The sequence below is a fragment of the Anser anser genome, assembly GCF_964211835.1.
Source record: "Anser anser genome assembly, chromosome: 1".
Taxonomy (NCBI): domain Eukaryota; kingdom Metazoa; phylum Chordata; class Aves; order Anseriformes; family Anatidae; genus Anser; species Anser anser.
The window spans coordinates 78,874,470-78,891,966 of NC_139720.1; positions in this window are offsets into that span (position 1 = coordinate 78,874,470).

Here is a 17,497-nt window from a genome sequence, read left to right on the forward strand (position 1 = left end):
ATTTGCATCAGTCAGGAAAGTCATCGAAGCTGTTCACTTGGAAGAATTGCCGTCTCTTGTTCTTGAAGCAGCAGAGAATTGACAACCTATAAACTGCTTGCAAAGAGCTGAAAGGAAACATTTCAGGCACTGCCTGGAAAACGTGTGACTAAGGCTGTGAGAATAATTGTGGTTTTTTTTTTTTTTTTTTTTTCAGCTAGAGTGCCGAACTTAAAAAAGAGGGAGAAAAAATAAGTTAGAGTCAAACCAAATGGAACTTCATTTTTTGTTTTTCTTGCCAAAATGGAAATCTGAAAACATTTATTTAGTGCAAAATGCAAACATACATTCCATTTCATCCAAAACAAAAATGTTCATTTTGAAGCATGGAGGAAAAGTAAAGGAAATAAAGAGCTGGGATTTGCAAGGTTTTCAGAGGAGGCAGTGCTTTTTACCTAGCAACTGGTGTGTGGCACATTGTGTATATACATGACTGTTATTTGAATGGTGACTCCAGCTCATTATGTGACCTTAGCACAGGGACAGGAAGCACAAACTAGACTTTTAAAGGGGTAAAAGGCTCTTTCCTAGTATCATTGTGCCCAGAACACAGTAGGCAAAAGTTTCCTTCCACATCTGATGTGAACCTCCCCATCCTGAGAGGGTGCCTGCTTCATCTGGCTAACAGCTCTCATGAAAGTGAGCATGGCTCCCAGATACATGGCTAAAAATCATTTTTTTTTCTTTTTTTTTTTTTTTCCTCCATAGATCTCTCTTGCTTTTTGCCACAGTGACTATTTAAGCACTTTATTATATTTCAGCTTAATAATAACAGCTCTCTTGAGAAGGATTTAGAGCTACTTCGCTCAATACCCTGTAGAGTGATGGCAGGGGTGCAGGTGTAAGTGGCAGATTAAATTCTCTATTGACTCTGTCCAGGACAGTGTTGTCAGGTGTTTTGGACCTACTGTTTGTGACCTGCTCACGCGTTCAGTGCATGTGTAGTGAAAGGAGCTGAATGAGACATAGTTCACAGAAACAACATCTGCACTGTAAATCCAATGTAACTTGGGAAGTACACCAGGATTTCTTTCCTGGAGTCACAGGCTGGAACATGGGAGCTCTAGGGAGTACAAGAGCACACAGTCAGAGCGAGTCCTTGAGAGAGGATCTGATTCAGTTCTCACTAGAATAATCACAGAATTATTTGGTTTGGAAGTTACCTCTGGAGGTCTCCAACCTCCTGGTCAAAGCATGGTCAGCTCTGAGCTCAGACCAGGCTGCTTAGGGCTTTGCCCTGTTGAGACCTGAAAGGTCCCCAACGCTGGCGACTGCACAGTCTCTCAGGCAGCCTGCCCCACTGCCTGACTGGGAGAGTGGGCCCTGCCTCATGGGCAAGAGGGTTTTCCTTATATGCATCCTGAACTTCCCTTGCTTCCACTTAACGTCTCCTGTCTCTCATTCTCCCATTGCTGAAGAGACTGGCACTGTTTTCTCAATCATCTTCCTGTAGGAACAAGCAGGCTGCTCTTAGGACCCCAGAAGCCATCCCTTCCCCAGGCTTAAGCAGCCTGCCTCCCTCAGCCTCTCCTCACAGGGCAGGTGCTCCAGGCCTCAGCCATCTCGGTGGCCCTCTGCTGAACCTGTGCCAGTCTAACAACAAATTTATTGTACTGGGGTCGTAGAACAGAGTGTAATATTCTAGACGCAGTCTAATGAGTGCTAAGAAAAGAGAGATGATCCCTTCCTGCAAGCTACAGGCCTTGCCCCCTCTGATAGAGCCTGAGAAGCTTATGGGTGCCTCTGCTGCTCGTGCTCTGCTCGCTACCCAGCAGGGCCCTGGGGCCTTTCCTCAGAGCTGCTCCCCAGACAGGCTGGCCCCAGCCTCTGTGCTGGCAGGGCTCTTCCTTCCCAGGGCTGGGGTCAGTGTTAAGGGGCTGTTCACTTCAGTCACCCCTGCTGAATTTCATGGAGTGCCTGTTGGCCTCTTCCTCCAGCCTGTCTGAGTCCCTCTGGATGGCATCTCTGCCCTCAAGTGTGGTCCCCTCAAATCAGTGCTATCTGCAAACACGGCAAGAGGGCAGCCCATCACCTCCTCCAGGTCAATCATAACGATATTAAACAAGCCAGGTCCCATTGTAGACCCCTGTACTGCATTTGCCACAGGCACCCAGGTAAGATATGATCCATTAATCATGACCTTCTGAGCTTGAACATCCAATTGCTTTTTACTCGTGTAGTTGCCCACCTATCCAGTCTGTGACGCTTTAACTTGGATACAAGTATACTGTAGGAGATAGTGCTTAAAGCTTTGCTTAAATCATGGTAAATGACATCTACTACTCTCTCTTTTTGCACAGATCCAATAATTTTGTCATAGAAACCAACTGGGTTGGTCAGGCATTAGTTACCCTTGATAAATCTGTGCTGCCAGAAGTTTCTTTCTTTTTTTTTTTTTTTTTCAACTAGCAAAATATTTACTAAACAGTTGTAGAAGGTAAGCAGAGAAAAATAAGCTAGACAAAGTGGAGGCGAAGAACAAAACTCAAGCCTTCTCAATCTTAGTCCAATACCTGACTTAAGTGATGTATTTCTCTACTAATGGGAAGTTAACTTTTAGTAAAGTATTTCATAGCTGGGAAGAAAACAACAAAACGTGGACCATGTGACAGATCCCCACAGACAGCTAACAGCCAATGGAACACATTTTGAGAACTGCTGTTTGACCAAATTCAGCTATGAATTGAAGGGCATCTCTTTCAAAATAAATGTGCCCCCCATAACTGGGGACACAATTTGTCTTTGATATTTCCTAGACCACAAACAGCTTAGGAGCTTTGAAAATTAAACTCAGGTGTAAAACAAAGAATAGAGACATCTCTTCTGGTGATAGTAGGAGGAAAGAAATGTTTTTTGTGTGTCTCTTCTGGTGATAGTAGGAGGAAAGAAGTGTTTGCTGTGTGTAACTGCCTAGACATATCTGAGAAAGATTTGGTATGTATGCAAGCATATTTTAACTTTAATTCCTTAAAGTTCAAGACAATAATCTCTTTGGTAGTCAAAGCAGAAGGCTGAGGGATTGGAGGCAAAAGAGACGATGTTCTTACTGTGTCACTACAGAGCCAGATTTTCTAGCATTGATACCCACAAATGGGGCCACGTTTTTAGAAGAACTCTTTCCCCAACAATTTTCTTGTTAGAGTTGCAGCTTATTTGTCAGAAAATTTTGCTCTGTGTTCTTAGCTCAGTTGAAAGCCTGACCACTCTTTTTTTCCTGTCTAGGTAGAAGCTTTGATTATTGTCTAGATAGAAGCTTTGATTTGTGGATGGGTGCTCTTAAAAATCCATCTTAAGGAGACAGCTAAAAACTTTGATTCCTGACTGATGTCAGGAGGATGCAACATATTTTATACAGAAATATAACTTGCATTGAAAAGTAATGCCTTTTTCCAGAAGAACGGGGTAAACACAGTTATTTCCTAGTGGGTCTATGCTCCTGTTTGAATGCAGCCTTTATGAAAGTATTTCAGAGCTGTTGAGTTTCATGCATGGGCACTAATGGCCAACTCATTTAACCTCTGAGCCCATTGTGAAACCATAGCCAAAGAGATGGAAGAATAGCAGTTAGACTTTTTTGGTGAGCTGTACCACTTCAATGATGGACGTGCTGAAGTCCAGGAAGAATTTCCATTCAATTTAGTATGTTAAGACTTCATCCCTACCACATATCTTTTAAACCTCTTTCTTTTTCATAGTAGTTCGCAAGTAGCTCAGAACTTAACTGCATATTGGGTCAGCTGAGTGTGGTCACATTTTTGTCCTATTATTCGATGATCATGGAAGCCCCCATCAAATGCAAAAATTGCCTGAAACTCTTATAAAAACAGCTTCCCTGTGTCATGGGCTGGTAGGAACATGCTGCATCTACATCGTTTCCCAAACTTTTGGAAATTAAGTTCTGCTGCACTTAAAGTAACACAGTTTTGCTTCTCCTGCTAAACTACCATATGTTGTAAGTACACGCCCATTTAATGTATTCATCTTCTGTGACCCATTGTTAGCTCTTCATACCCCAAAAGGGGATATGTCTCAGACTTTAGGAAACAATGATGTGTTTTGACTCATTTGCTTAAACCTTTTATTCATTATTTTCCATCATACAGTTACACAGTTGCTATATATTTTTGCTTGGCATTATTCGTAATTGAATAAATAGTAATTTATGATGGGTTAACCCATAAAAACTTCAGCGGTTTAAGTGGCTTTCCATAGGCATCTGAAACCTACTTACTGCTACAAGAAAGACAGGAAATCAAGATCTGCAGATTATGTGTATAAAACTAGAACAGTCCTCTTTGTAGCAGGAATAGAAATCTGAAAACTGGTTTGTTAATTCCTCTCACCCACACAGAAATGCAAGTTTCTACATCTTTCCTTCTTTTTCTTAGGAGTGAGGCAGAGACAGAATATATGGAAAGAGAAGGTAAGAAAAGTTGGAGAATTGGAAAATTGGAAATAGGAATACAAAAATACCCCCATGAGAAATATTCTTGATATTTCAAATCTGGCATTAGAAATATCAGTTATCATCGTGTTCTTGCAAAAATTCCCACTCAGTATGAAGAGCACAAAGCTTTACAGCTATGAAGAGCTCCAGAGCAGGTCCTGTCCTACCTTGCTATTTGTGAAATTTAATTGTTACTGAAGTTGCAGAAGGTATAAGTCAACCCAGAACTTGGTCTACTTTCTTGATTTTAAAGCAAAGTTTTCTGTGATCTTATTGTTGCTATAGAAAGACAAGATTGGAGTGGGTTTCAAACCACCCATGCAAACTTTCAGTAAAAAATGAAAGACTGCTTAAATCATAAGCTTGTTAGCAACAGCATTTTTTACTATGCAAAACAGCTTTTTGCACCAAAATCTATATCTTCCTGTAAATGGTTCTAATTTCAATATTCATAAACTCTGAGTTTCGCTTTATTCCTAATGTTTAACACTGTTTTCTTTAGCGTCTAAAGATTAGCAGGGTCAAAGATCCAATCTACGTACTGCAGTTATGTAGTAAATTACTGTGCTTCCCATATGTAGATTCACAGAATAGGCTGAAAGGGACCTCCAGAATCCATCTAGTCCAATACCCTGCTCAAAGCACTTCCATTTAGAGCAGGTTGCTCAGGGGCGTGCCCAGCCAAATTTTGAATTTCTCAGAGGGTGGAGATCCTACAGTGTCTCTGGTCAATTTTGCCAGTGGCTATCCACTTCCATTTTGAAAAGCTTTTTCCTTAAATCTTACAGGAATTTCTCATGTTCCACCTTGTGTCTTGTGGCTCTTGTCCTGTCACAGCTGAGAAAAGTCTGGATCATTTTTGAAATGGCTAGATTCAGGAAAAAGGCTGTAGTAAAAAACACATAGCTAACTCTTATCTAATGAATCTTTCTTGTGAAATCAAGTGAAAATCCAAAACTTCTGCTGATCTCAGAAGGGCTAAAATCTGGTTCAGTCACATCTGTGGCAAAACCAAATTGTTTCCTTCTTTTTTATTTTTATTTTTTTAATTATTATTAATTTTTTTTTTTGGATCACATAATTTATGAAGCGTCAAAGTAACTATGAAAAATGTGCTGGCTTCTGATTTTGTATTTTGATCCTTTTTCATCATCAGTGCATGTATGAATATGAGTGCAAAAATCAGAAAGAACCTGATCTGAAATTCAACTCCCCTGATAAGTGTGAGCTGCTAATAGCAGATAGGTGTGTTGAAAAAGGAATTTTTGTTATGAAGTCTCTGACAGAGAATGAATGTGTATCTCCCCATTGTCATTGTTAGAGGTACCTTTCTTTTAAACTAGCCACCTCTGGGGTGGCTTTCATTTCATTATCGTAAATGCCCTCATCATGCTGAAGCGGTTTTGTGCACCAGGCAGGCATCCCTGAACAACAGTTTGTGCTGAGGAAAACTAATAAGAGAAAATTCCTTTTTGGTCAGATTGCTATTTTGCTTATCAAAGAGATTAAATATAGAAAAGCATTGTCAGATCATTGAGCCATTCCCATTGCAAATGTATGCAATCCCCAGCAGAGAATGTCCTTGGTTTTCAGATGAAGATGCCTTTTCAGGGAAGAATACTGTAGGACTCCCTTTCTCCTGGAAAGCCGGGGAGCCTCATGGTCTTGTAGGAGAAGAGGGCTGGGGTGTGGGAGGAGGGGAGAGGAGATTGGATGGCCACTGGGAAGCCTTTGGGCAGTTCAGAGAGGGGTGTGCAAATAATGCCACCTTTCCCTGAGTGCTTCAGCACTCCCCTCAAACAAGGCAAGACAGTAAATCTTGTCTTTGCATTGTAGCCCAGATAATTTTCTTCTTCACTTTCTTTCCATGCCTGTTCAGATTTTACTGAGTCTTTGCTCAGTTTTAATGCCTTTTTTTAATTATTTTTTTATTTTTTTTAAGCTTCCACTGTGCAGCTGCTGGGCTTGAAGGCCCAATTTATAGCTCCTCGCAGTGAACCCTCTTTGCCTGATCCGGGTCACAAGAACAGAGGAAGGCTGGGGGAAGCAGACTTGTTGCTAAGCCCACTCTCTCCCTGTCACAGAGGTCTGATGTCTGAGGTGTTAATCTTCATGTTCTTTTGATCTGAGAAAGGATAATAGGTTGTTTTTCAATATTGTTTCTGGTTCATTAATATGTATGTTGTCTGCTACTATTTTTTTCTTTTTTTTCCCCAGAAAAGCCTTTGAAGATACCTTTGTAGCCTCTCTTCTGCTGCAGGCCTAACTTTGACTTTTCCGCTGTTCATTGTTTTACTCTGTGTTTCATGTTCTTTCTGTTACAGCCACTTGGATGCTGTAGCCAGCACTAAAGCGTCATCCTGCTTTTTTTCTGAAGAGCAGTATAAAGCAACAGCACCTTCTGCTGCAACCTCGCTCTGTAAAAACCTCAGCCAGGCAACACAGATGCTGATGTTTCAGGAGGTGTCACTTTTTTCACACTGTCTCGTCCCAGAAAAGATCTGAGGATACTGTGCAGCAGCCAGGGCCAAAAGGGCCTGAGACCCCAGCTACAAAGATGACCGAGAAAGCCAGATGCCAGCATGTTGTAGGGTTTCCAAAGGGTGCACCTGTTGCAGCATGCTGTGCAGCATGCTATACCTCTTGAATGCACAGGGGACTCCAAAGAGCACACAAGGTAGCCTGTTTGCCCTGCGACGTGGTGCAGGTCCTTCAGACTCCTGCAGCATGCATGGTGCCTAAACCTTTCTGGCTTCTGCATGTGGCCCCGGCAAGGCAGGTGTCACTGTGCAAATTAAAATAGGAGAACATCACTGGTAGGCAGCAGTGCCTTTAGGCATACATGCTTCTCCCTACAACAGTATTGGACAAACCAGCCTTCATTAACCGTGCTGAAGTCTGATTGGTGTTGTTTCCAGACACATTTAAATACTTGTCATAGTGTACCCTGTGAAAGGGTGAGACAATAACTATCTAGTCTTAAAGGCTGCTTGTGATGAAAAGCACATTAGATCATTTGATTGCTATTTTGCTTTGGAATACACCCTCCTACTCACCACCCTGTGGGCATCTATACTCTCTTTTGTTGAAGTTGTTGCTGTTAATATGATTTCATGTGCTTTGAGGCATTTCAGTGTTCTTGCTGATCTTTTTTTCCCTCTGTCTTCTCTTCCTCTGTACCCTCTCCGTATTTTTGTGGTATATTTGGCAAAGCTGTGGGTTACACCCATGTTTCGTCTTGTTGTTTTTGTCATTTATTCACCAACTGAGCTCAGAGGAAGGATTTGTTTTTCAGTAAAATCTGGGGACTTTTTGTTTTTTGACTTTTAATAATTTTATAGTTTTGTTGACTAAAGTACAAGAAAATTGAACGACTTGTCCATGGTCACACAGTGAGTCATTGCTTCTGTCAAAATAAGAATCTGTCTTGATCTGCCATAGTTTGCATCTCCTCGTCCAACCATTAGAGAATCATAGCTCTTCTGTGAGTTTGTCACAAATTTAAATCAAAGCTATTTTTTTACATCACCTGTTTCTATGGCATCAAATAAATTTCACAGGCAGAGCTATCAACCATGCTGTGTGGCAGACAACAGCAATACAAAATTCTTCGATAAAGTAGATGTTAGTTCCTGGCCTCCAAGGAATGGATTAATAAAGACCTGTGAGTCTGGACCCTCTAGTTCCAGCTCAGCTCCAGTCCAGGTCTCACTTGAAAGAAAAGTCTGAAACAATGAGTGCTCTGAGGGTCAGAAGTTTTGCGTTTATTCTAAATTGTTGCTTCTTGTCATGGCCTAAGACACCACCTGCACGTGGTGTGGGCCAGCGTTGCACTGTCCATTTGGACCCATGCACCAGGCTGTGAAGTGCCATGTGTGGAGAGGAAGCTCACTAGTGATCACTGCTTCAATACTACTCATAACAGTAGATGAAAGAGCAACATTGCCTGCAGAGAAAGAAAAACAAAGAGAAAAACAACTCTGTAGAAACAGAATTTATAATCTTATGAGTTTATAAAGTAAACAGGGAAGGCAGAGTGGGAAGCATTCCCAGTATTCCCACCTCTCCATCACACTGCTGGCTGGGAATTCAGTCACAGAAAAAGGGACCGGACCTAAGGAGAAAAGCCACCTCCACTGTTGTCCCTGGCTGCGACCTCCTAAGGCTGCTGAGGACGTTTGCAGCAGAGCTGAGAGCTGAAAACAGCACCTCTCACTACCATTACCAAGTCTAGCCCAGAGATAAACATTTATCGGTCAAAAGAAAACAAAACCAAACACCAAAGACCCTAAGTGGAGAAGAATAGCAATGTACCTCAGGTGCTTTTATAGGTTGAAAAATGTTCAAAGTCTCCTCCGCTAATCAATGTCATATCTCCTGATGGTGAAGAAATGTAGGGAAGGAAGACAAAGAAATTAGAATATGGAAGGAGAAATAATAGAATTATCATAGGCCAAATGAAAGACTAATTCAAGTCTTATTTATAGACTGTGGGTAACACTCAAATTTCACTTCATCTTCTTTAAGTCTTTTACTCACTAATTCTTTGAAAGGAAGACTAATTAAGAAAAGGATCCACTTGGCAACTTATTAGTTTTAAAATCCTTCTTCTTTACAGCCTTGGTCACTATTGCTTCCATAGTCTTTTGGAAATTTTTCTTCTGTTTATTGAAGAGACTTCAGTTGCCGCAACCCTTTTTACTTTAGCTCATTTAAATATATCAGCCAGTTTCAAGACTTGATAAAGATGAATGCAATTAAGCTTAGAGGCCTCAAAAACATTAGGCAAAGAGCTTTTATTCTGAAATGATGGTAAAGCCAAATTAAAAGAATATCTGGTAACCCTCTGAAAATAGGAATGTGGGAATTTCTGACTGTAATTAATTTTGTATGGGGATTATAATGACTTACATTTACATACAACAAGGAATGCTAAAGAAATGGTGTGACAGAGTTTGTGTGAGTGTATATTAGTGTGTGGATGTATATGTAATGTAATATTATAATGTGGCAGTGTATGTTTTATCACTAAGATTGGTACTGAGTTCCCATTGTCTCTATTCACCCCTCTGAAAGAAAAAAATTCCAGCAACAAGATCAGTAGGCAAGCTAAGCCTGGCATGCACTTTTCCAGCCAAACATGAAGTCAGCAGGAATGGCAGATCCGAATTATCATATTCCATGAGATAATGGTTGGATTTTCAACACCAATCTTAAACCGCTTTGCAAGGCTGTTGTTAGTATTGCACCAAAGGGGAAAGTGAAACAGCAGAGGTGGAAACAGAACCTGGGGCCTCTCGAGGCTGTGCCTGGGAAGTCATTCTGCCTAACACAGGCTTTCCCTGAGCAGAAGTCTGGTGGCTGGTTTTGTTCTTTCAGCCACCTGAGAAGAAGGAAAAAGCAGCAGAGGACTGAGGTGGGGAGCAGTCTGCCCTGATGAGGACAGAGATCTCCATCCCTGAACTTTGGCTGCTGAGGCTTGAGGACCAGGTGCAAAGTTGGTTTCAGTACACTCTGATTTTTGGAGTCAAGAGATTTTTGAAATACTAATCATGAAATGTCACTCATGAACAGGGGAAATGACAGACACAGTTGTCGTCATTTGATGCAGAAATACATTTATTTATTTATTTATTGTAGGAAATAATGTCTACAGCATTTCAGTCACAACAAAGCAGAACGACAGTGCTCTTTTTCTTAGTGTCTTTAGAATGAACATAGTTTTCTCTCAAAAAAAAAAAAAGCTCCTTTTTTGATGAAATCTGGTTAGAATTCACAATATGAAGTAATAATTATGAAACCTTTCGCCACCTTGGAAGCCATAATAAGATCCCGAAGTCTCACCAAACTTGTGTGTGAACGCCTGTCCCTTGACAAGCCCAAAGAGTATCATGAAAAGACCTGGAGTCTTACTTTTTTTCTGCCTCTTACAAGTGGCTGATGATCCAGACTTAGCTTGTTGAGCTTGATAAAGCCTTACAGAAGGAGAAGGGCTGTTTGGGGCCTGAAGAACATCCTTAGCCTAACTTGCCTTTCACTAGCATTCACACAATTTGTTAAGCATGTAGTACAATTATTATGGGAACAGCAGCAGTACTGCCCAGCAACTAGTGAGAAAGGACTGAAAGTCCGGAGACATCTACTGTTTTCTTGACTGTGCTATTAACTAGCTCTGTGACTGTTGTCCAAATCAATTCTTATCCACACCTCAGTTTCTGTAAGCCTGATTCTCCTGACAAATATAATTAATTTGCACCATTGTGTCTGCACTAATATCAGGAAAATAACTTCTTACCCCATCTTCTGGGAGTGTGCATGTGTTTCAGAGATCTCTTGGTACCAGAGCAGTTGCTCACCTTTGCAGCAATTCTTTGAGGTCTTTGAATGAAGGGTGCTATAGGGTATACATTTTTGGAGAAGCACAGTACGAAGCATAGGATTTCTTCTATTTGTCACTTGAGTGTTCATTGGTTTTAGCCTTTATTTTACAATTCAGCAGCTTGGTGTATAACAGAAAGCTGAAAATTTAGGAGGGAGGTTGCTGGACCAGAGTGTGGAGCAGAACTGACCTTGAATAAGACATGCCAGCTCTGCAGAGAGCATACAAATGTGTTACACTGTATAATACGCAGAAAGGTCTTGAGGTCTCTGCTCTCTCTTTAAACATCAAAGATGGGATAATGTGTTTTCATCCTTCAACATTAAACATTCTGTTACAGCCTTGGCAAAGGCGAAGAATTGTCTCTGGAATCCGCTGCCACGGGAGGTCATAGAGTCAAATAGCATGGCTGGATTTGAAAATGAGAGGAATAATTTTGTGACCAGTAATAAATTGTGTAGCTACACATGCTAAAATAATGATAGGGCCATAACCTGAATGCAGTGAGAGTCAGGGAGGAATTCCCCTCTACACTACATGGAAGCACTGCACGTGTAAGCTGATGAATTTGGGGGGGTGAGGAGGTGGGGTCACCTTGCCTTGGGGTAGAAGATAAATCAGATATGATGCAGGAGACCACTTCAAATTTCTGAGAATGTTGGCCTCAAAGTGGGAGAATGCAAAATAAATTAATAGGTTATGGTGAAGTTTTGGGGACATAAAATATTTTTGTAAGAGCAGGACAATATTTCACAGGGGTAAACCAAAAGTCGGGTTCCTTTTTGTCGATTTATAACAACCTTGAAATGCTTACTGTTGTTTCCGGATGCCTGTTAGATATCGGGAGGTGGAAGTGAAATCTTGGCTTTACGAGTTTTATGAAAGAGTTTGACTTACTTATGTCATAACCAAGGAAGAGAAGCATGGAAAGATTATTTTTCATGAGAGAATCAAAACAGGGGGGAGATAAGGTGAGACAGAAACATGGAACTGGTGCTTTAGGAGAGAGGGTTGTCAGCAAATAAGGTTGCTGCTCAGTTTTGTAGAGCCGTTTCACAGTGTGCTGAATAAGCAGAGATGGCTCCATTAGGCACATTGCTGAGTATGGCCAGGAGACTGTTTTGCTGCTTGAGGCAGGGTGGTGGCCCTGAGAGTGGGAGCAGACAGCGTTGATCTGTTGTTCCAAGCCACATTCCAAGTGAAGCTTTTCTATTGTTTTCTTTCCAGACCTGTTGGCAGCAACTCTAGCTGCTTCATACCCTGACATAATAGTGATCACATCTTCTCCTTGTGCTCCAGTCAGTATTTTTTCTGTCCAGTGGGATTCAATACTAGATATTTTATCAATGTGATAGTGTTACTATACATTTTAAGACCTTAATTTCTTGGAGGGTTGCCTCCAAGAGCTGTAACATTCTGTAATTGTTCAGCACACCTGTTTCCAAATACCTCAGTGTGAAACTATTTGTTTTTTCCTGTGAGAAGACTATAGTACAAGTTCTGTTAAGTCTTTGACACCTAGCCAAAAAATACACCATTCATTTAAACTTGAGCATTAAAGGCTCTATTCACACACACACACAAAAAGGATTTTTCACACTTTTCCAGTAGAATTTTAAATGGAAATTAGAGCACATTAAAATATCACCTAGCCCAGCATTGCAATAGGTAGTTATGGGATGACGTGTTGAAACTGAATACACAGAAGATGGAAGTAAATGAATATTATATATATAATATCATAGTATTTCTATATAGCTTTAAAAAAATTGAAATGCACTATGAGGAGAAGACTGCAGACTGAAGCCTCTACCTACTCTCAGGGAGAAAAATTTACTTTTTGGTGACAACTTCTAGAACCACCATAGTGGCTTTCTGTCAGGACAGTCACACCATGTAATTTCCCCATCACAAAGAAGGTCCTGCTTTAGAGGTTATAAAGTAGCACTAGCATTTCTACTAAGTGCCAAGCTTGCTGTTCATCTAACAGTGTCTTCCTTTTACACACCAGGGTTGCCTCAGAAAAGTTCGATGATAAGTGAAATTATCCTTATGGGCATATTGTGAAGTTTTTAGATCCTCCCATGCGAAAGATTTCACTTAAACATAAGGTGGCTATTAGTAGTAGCAATACTCATAAAGTTATCCAGCCTTTTCAATATTCAATCGTGCTGTTTCGTTTTATCACCTCCTGATATAAGAGAAGAAAAACTGTATGTGAAAGGATTACGATTACAGTTTCCCCAGTGTTAAGTATGCTGATGGCCCAAGGGCACAAAAGGGGTTAAATACCTGCCTGTATTTGCTCCTTCAGCATGAAGAAAAACGTGAGCTAATTGGCTACCAACATTGCTTAATTGCAGGAGTTATTAGTGCAACAGAAGCTAAACCAGGTTGCATTCAAAATGTGCTTGTTAAACACGTGTATGTCTTCTAGCTGGGAGGGTGACTACGTGTATATGATGCATATTTATATGTGCCCTGAAGCTTGTCCTCTTCTACAGGGGAGGTGTCTTGTAAGTCATCGTAAACCCAGTTATTTCACCCTGGGGGAAGTAGTTTTTCCCCTATGTTCAGTAAACATATTGATATTTCAGTCACTTCTTGAAGACATCAAAGGTAAAAGGAACGAGGGGCTGCAGATCTTCCGTCTTCTTAGAGCATAGACACTGTACTGGTAGGTGCATAAAGAGCACAATACATACAGCATCACTTGAAGTGACCTCTCTTTTAGGTTGAGAACAGAACAAAAGGGAAGAAAAATAAAAATGTAAAATCTCTGTGAAAGATTATTGAGTATATATATATATCTTTTGCAGTCCACATTGAGCTTTAAGAATAAAATGTCTTCCCAACTGCTTAGAAGTACAGTTCATTATACACAAACAAAAAGGAGTCATAATTTGACAGCTGCATACAGCTTTCTCTTTGCATAAAAAATCAATTCAGTTATGATAAAGAAATTCAGTTGAATAGCTCACCCTGATTTAGGCTGTGTACTGTACAAATTTTTAGAATGATCATAATAAATGTGTGCTAGCAGCCAGATTTCATTCTCAGGTGTTAGAAATTTCAGTACAACTCTACATTCCCAAGCACTGCAGCATAACCTTAAGATTATGGCTGTACCCCAGAATTTCAGATCATCTTTTGTATATCTTGAAAGCAGTGTAGTTGGTTTTGATTACAAAGAAAACCACACAGAATTTGAATTGAGTGTAACCAACGTGGAGTTGAGCTTTAAGAGAGATTAGAACGTATTTTGCATTTCTGTCTGTGAGGTTTTAGCTCAGATGATCAGTACTTTAAAAATAACTTCATTGATAACGAGGTCATATCTTTTATAAGAAATTAGAGGGATGATCACAGACTTGCATAACATATTGCGCTTAGAGTTATTTTATGATACAAGAAACTGGGGGAAGGGCAGATTTGAGATATTGTGCAATTATTTTCTTGACTAACCAAGAAGGAGTCAACCTCCTGAAGAATGTAAGAGGAAACCAAATTCAGGGGACTTGGGGCAAATTTTCCAAGGAAGCCCAGCAGTAATAGCTACACAGCCTATTTTGATTGGGTATACTGCACACAGCTGTGGGATGCAGTTTATTTTTCAAAACTAGTTCTTCCTTTTCCATTTTTGTACCCAAGAGAGACTCAGATACTAATAGAAAGTGCGTACTTATTAGGTCCAATGCACATATTCACTCTGTTCTGCCATATTTTTAACCCATCATACTACATTGTGAGGTTAGAAAATACAAATCCATTCCAAATCAAATGCATTTCAAATACAAACCCATTCCAAATAACATGCATTTCACAGCAGTGTTTTCCAGAAACAGTCCTTCCCAAACAAATTTCCAGTAGGATGGAAATCATTTAGCAGTGATTAAAGCCAGATTGCATTCTGTAAAAGGGTCCTATGGCTGCTTCGACAGTCAGTGAGAAAGTAAGAGGAAGGCAGAAATCTCTTCTTTATTAGACTTACCATGGCTCAAAACTCAAAATGCTGCTGGAGATACTTCCTGATCCTCTGTTATGCATACCCCTGTTTTCTAAATTAATGCAAAAACTACAACCAGAAAGAATGCAGGTTCCTAAACAAGGAAGCAAAACTTTAGATTCTTTATTTGAAAAAAAAAAAAAAAAAAAGGAAAAAAGAAAGAAAGAAAAAGAAGAAGAAATAAGACTCTTGAAGAGTTTTGGCACGAAGGTGATGAAAGCTGAAGTCATTTGTTTAGCCCCAGAACAGGTATGGTACTGCTCCAAGAACGTACCTCACTTCTGAGCTGGAAGGACCACCTGTAGGGATGAAAGGGCACTTCAGGACCTGGGTCCGCTCAGTCCTTGGCTTCCCTACTGAGAGTTCCTATATGGGTGCCAGTGAGTGCCAGTCAAGCTGGCGGTTTTTATGATGTGGACAGGCATCCAGCAGGGACTTGACTGAGTTAATATTGTTTTAATAAAATTCTTCTGGTATATAAAACTCTACTAAAAACTCACAGTGCATTTAGAGTCTTGATGTGTCTGTGGAGAAACGAATGCTAGCACAATAAGAAAAAAGCTGCAGTTTACTTACCCAGATTAGGATCAAATTCTTTCATTTGTAACTTTATGAGATAAAACATATATAAACGCAATGTGCTTTTACACTGAAACAAAGAATTTCTTATATGAGGAAGGTCATTAAGTCATCCTGCCATTAGCAAATGATAATACTTTGTGATGTGGTAGAAAACTGAAAAGAAGTGAAACAAGTGGTAGTGCAAATGGGATAAAGAAGATTCTTCCCAAACCCTAAAACAATCAACACGTGGTATGCAGCATGGGTTTTGCTTGACTTTTGTCAAATATGCGTTTCATCCATAGAAAATACCTTCCTCCCTGGTGAGCGCTCCTTCACTGTTCAAAACTATTCCAGCATTCTACTCAAGTAGATTAGCATCTAGCTTCAGCTTCACCTTATTTAATAAGCAATGATTCCTTTGTCCCAATGTGATGTGTGTGTTCTTATATCCAGTAGGGAAACTGAGGCATACCACTTGTTATCCCAGAGGGGAAAAGTCATGGAACAGAGTCAGGATGTAATGCTAATCCCTCTTCCCTAATTCTCTCTGAAAGCACCAATTAAAGCAAGACAACAAGATTTGAGCATTTTGCTGTGACAGCACTGAATTGCTTCAAATTCCATTGTTCTAACTGGATGCCTGCACGACTTCAGTCAGATCACCAAATTTAGCCCTGCTGTGAGCTTGTGCAACTTGCACATAAGTCACTGGGAGTTATGGCTGGGTTACACCAGGCCTAGACTTGGCAGTGAGAAAACATTTCTCATGATAAAGAAGCGAACCGATTTCAAGTGAATGCTAAAAATTCCTGGCAAACTAACATTTCTCTCCTCCTGCCAAGCATCATCAACAGTATTTTTTGGGTGGATTCAAATCTCAGAGAGCAGAGTTTTCCATTACATGTTCCTAATTGTTAAAAAATCAGGCCTGTTTTAATACTTGAGAACTGGTATGTTTGGTTGTACTTGTTACCATAACACCAGGGTGAAATACTGCTTCTCCCTCAGCTGGTTCAGCCGCAGCATACAGTAGCAGCCGGCCTAGTGATGTCAAGGCATTAGACGGAGGCAAAGCAATCCACAGTCAACAGAATGAATGGAACAATTCACACTGTTGTACATAGATATAGAGGTTAAACCCAAACACATGAAAAAGTGATGCTGGAAGCACTTGGGAACAGCTGGGCCAGATGAATAACTCAATTGGATGCCATGAGGAACAAATTAAACAACTGACTGGAGACCAGGCTGCTCCTGTGACAGACACTTTAATCAGAAAGTCAAAAGCTGATTGACAAGATGAAAAGCTGGATGACATGAAAAATGGAAACAGAAGGAACAACACAAGAAAAGGGCACCCTGGGTCAGCATGCTGACAAAAATAATCAAGTACGACAGGCCATAATCCAATCTTTGAATGTTTGGCATGGTGCTAGTTATGAGAGTCTGCAGCCAAGAGGAAAGAAAACTATTATTAAGTGAAGGAAATTATCTGCATTTCTAGAACTCACTAGTATGTGTTCATCAGAGATTCTCTTTCTATCCAAAATACATTGTAGATATATATTAGAAACAATATATGTTGAATAATATGTAATAAAATAATTCGTGAAGAAACAAAGTAGTTTTGCAACAATATTAAAATAAGCTATCGCTTTTCAAAAATCTACATCTAAACAGGTGTTGACACTGAGTAGGTGTGAAAAGTGAGGACAAAGTATATGGGCCTTTTTTTTTAACAGATGAATGTAAAGCTATCATTTCAAGTTTTCTATAGGAACGTGTTCTGATTGGGCTTCAAGACTGGCTGTGTCTGGTGCTGTATTTGCAAAATGGAGGGAAATTTGAAATGCCCCAATTTCGTACATTTAAGATGTTCTGCACATACACTTCAGCTACTTGCCCCCCAAGACAGAGGGGCTGCAGTAACTGAAGGTAAAATTTAGCCTTTCATTGGCTCAACACCCAGTTTCTTAAAAGATAAGCATACTGAAATAACTATCCTAACTTCATAATTTGATGCCTAAAAATATTGCTGCTTTTTCCAGAATTTCTGAATCGA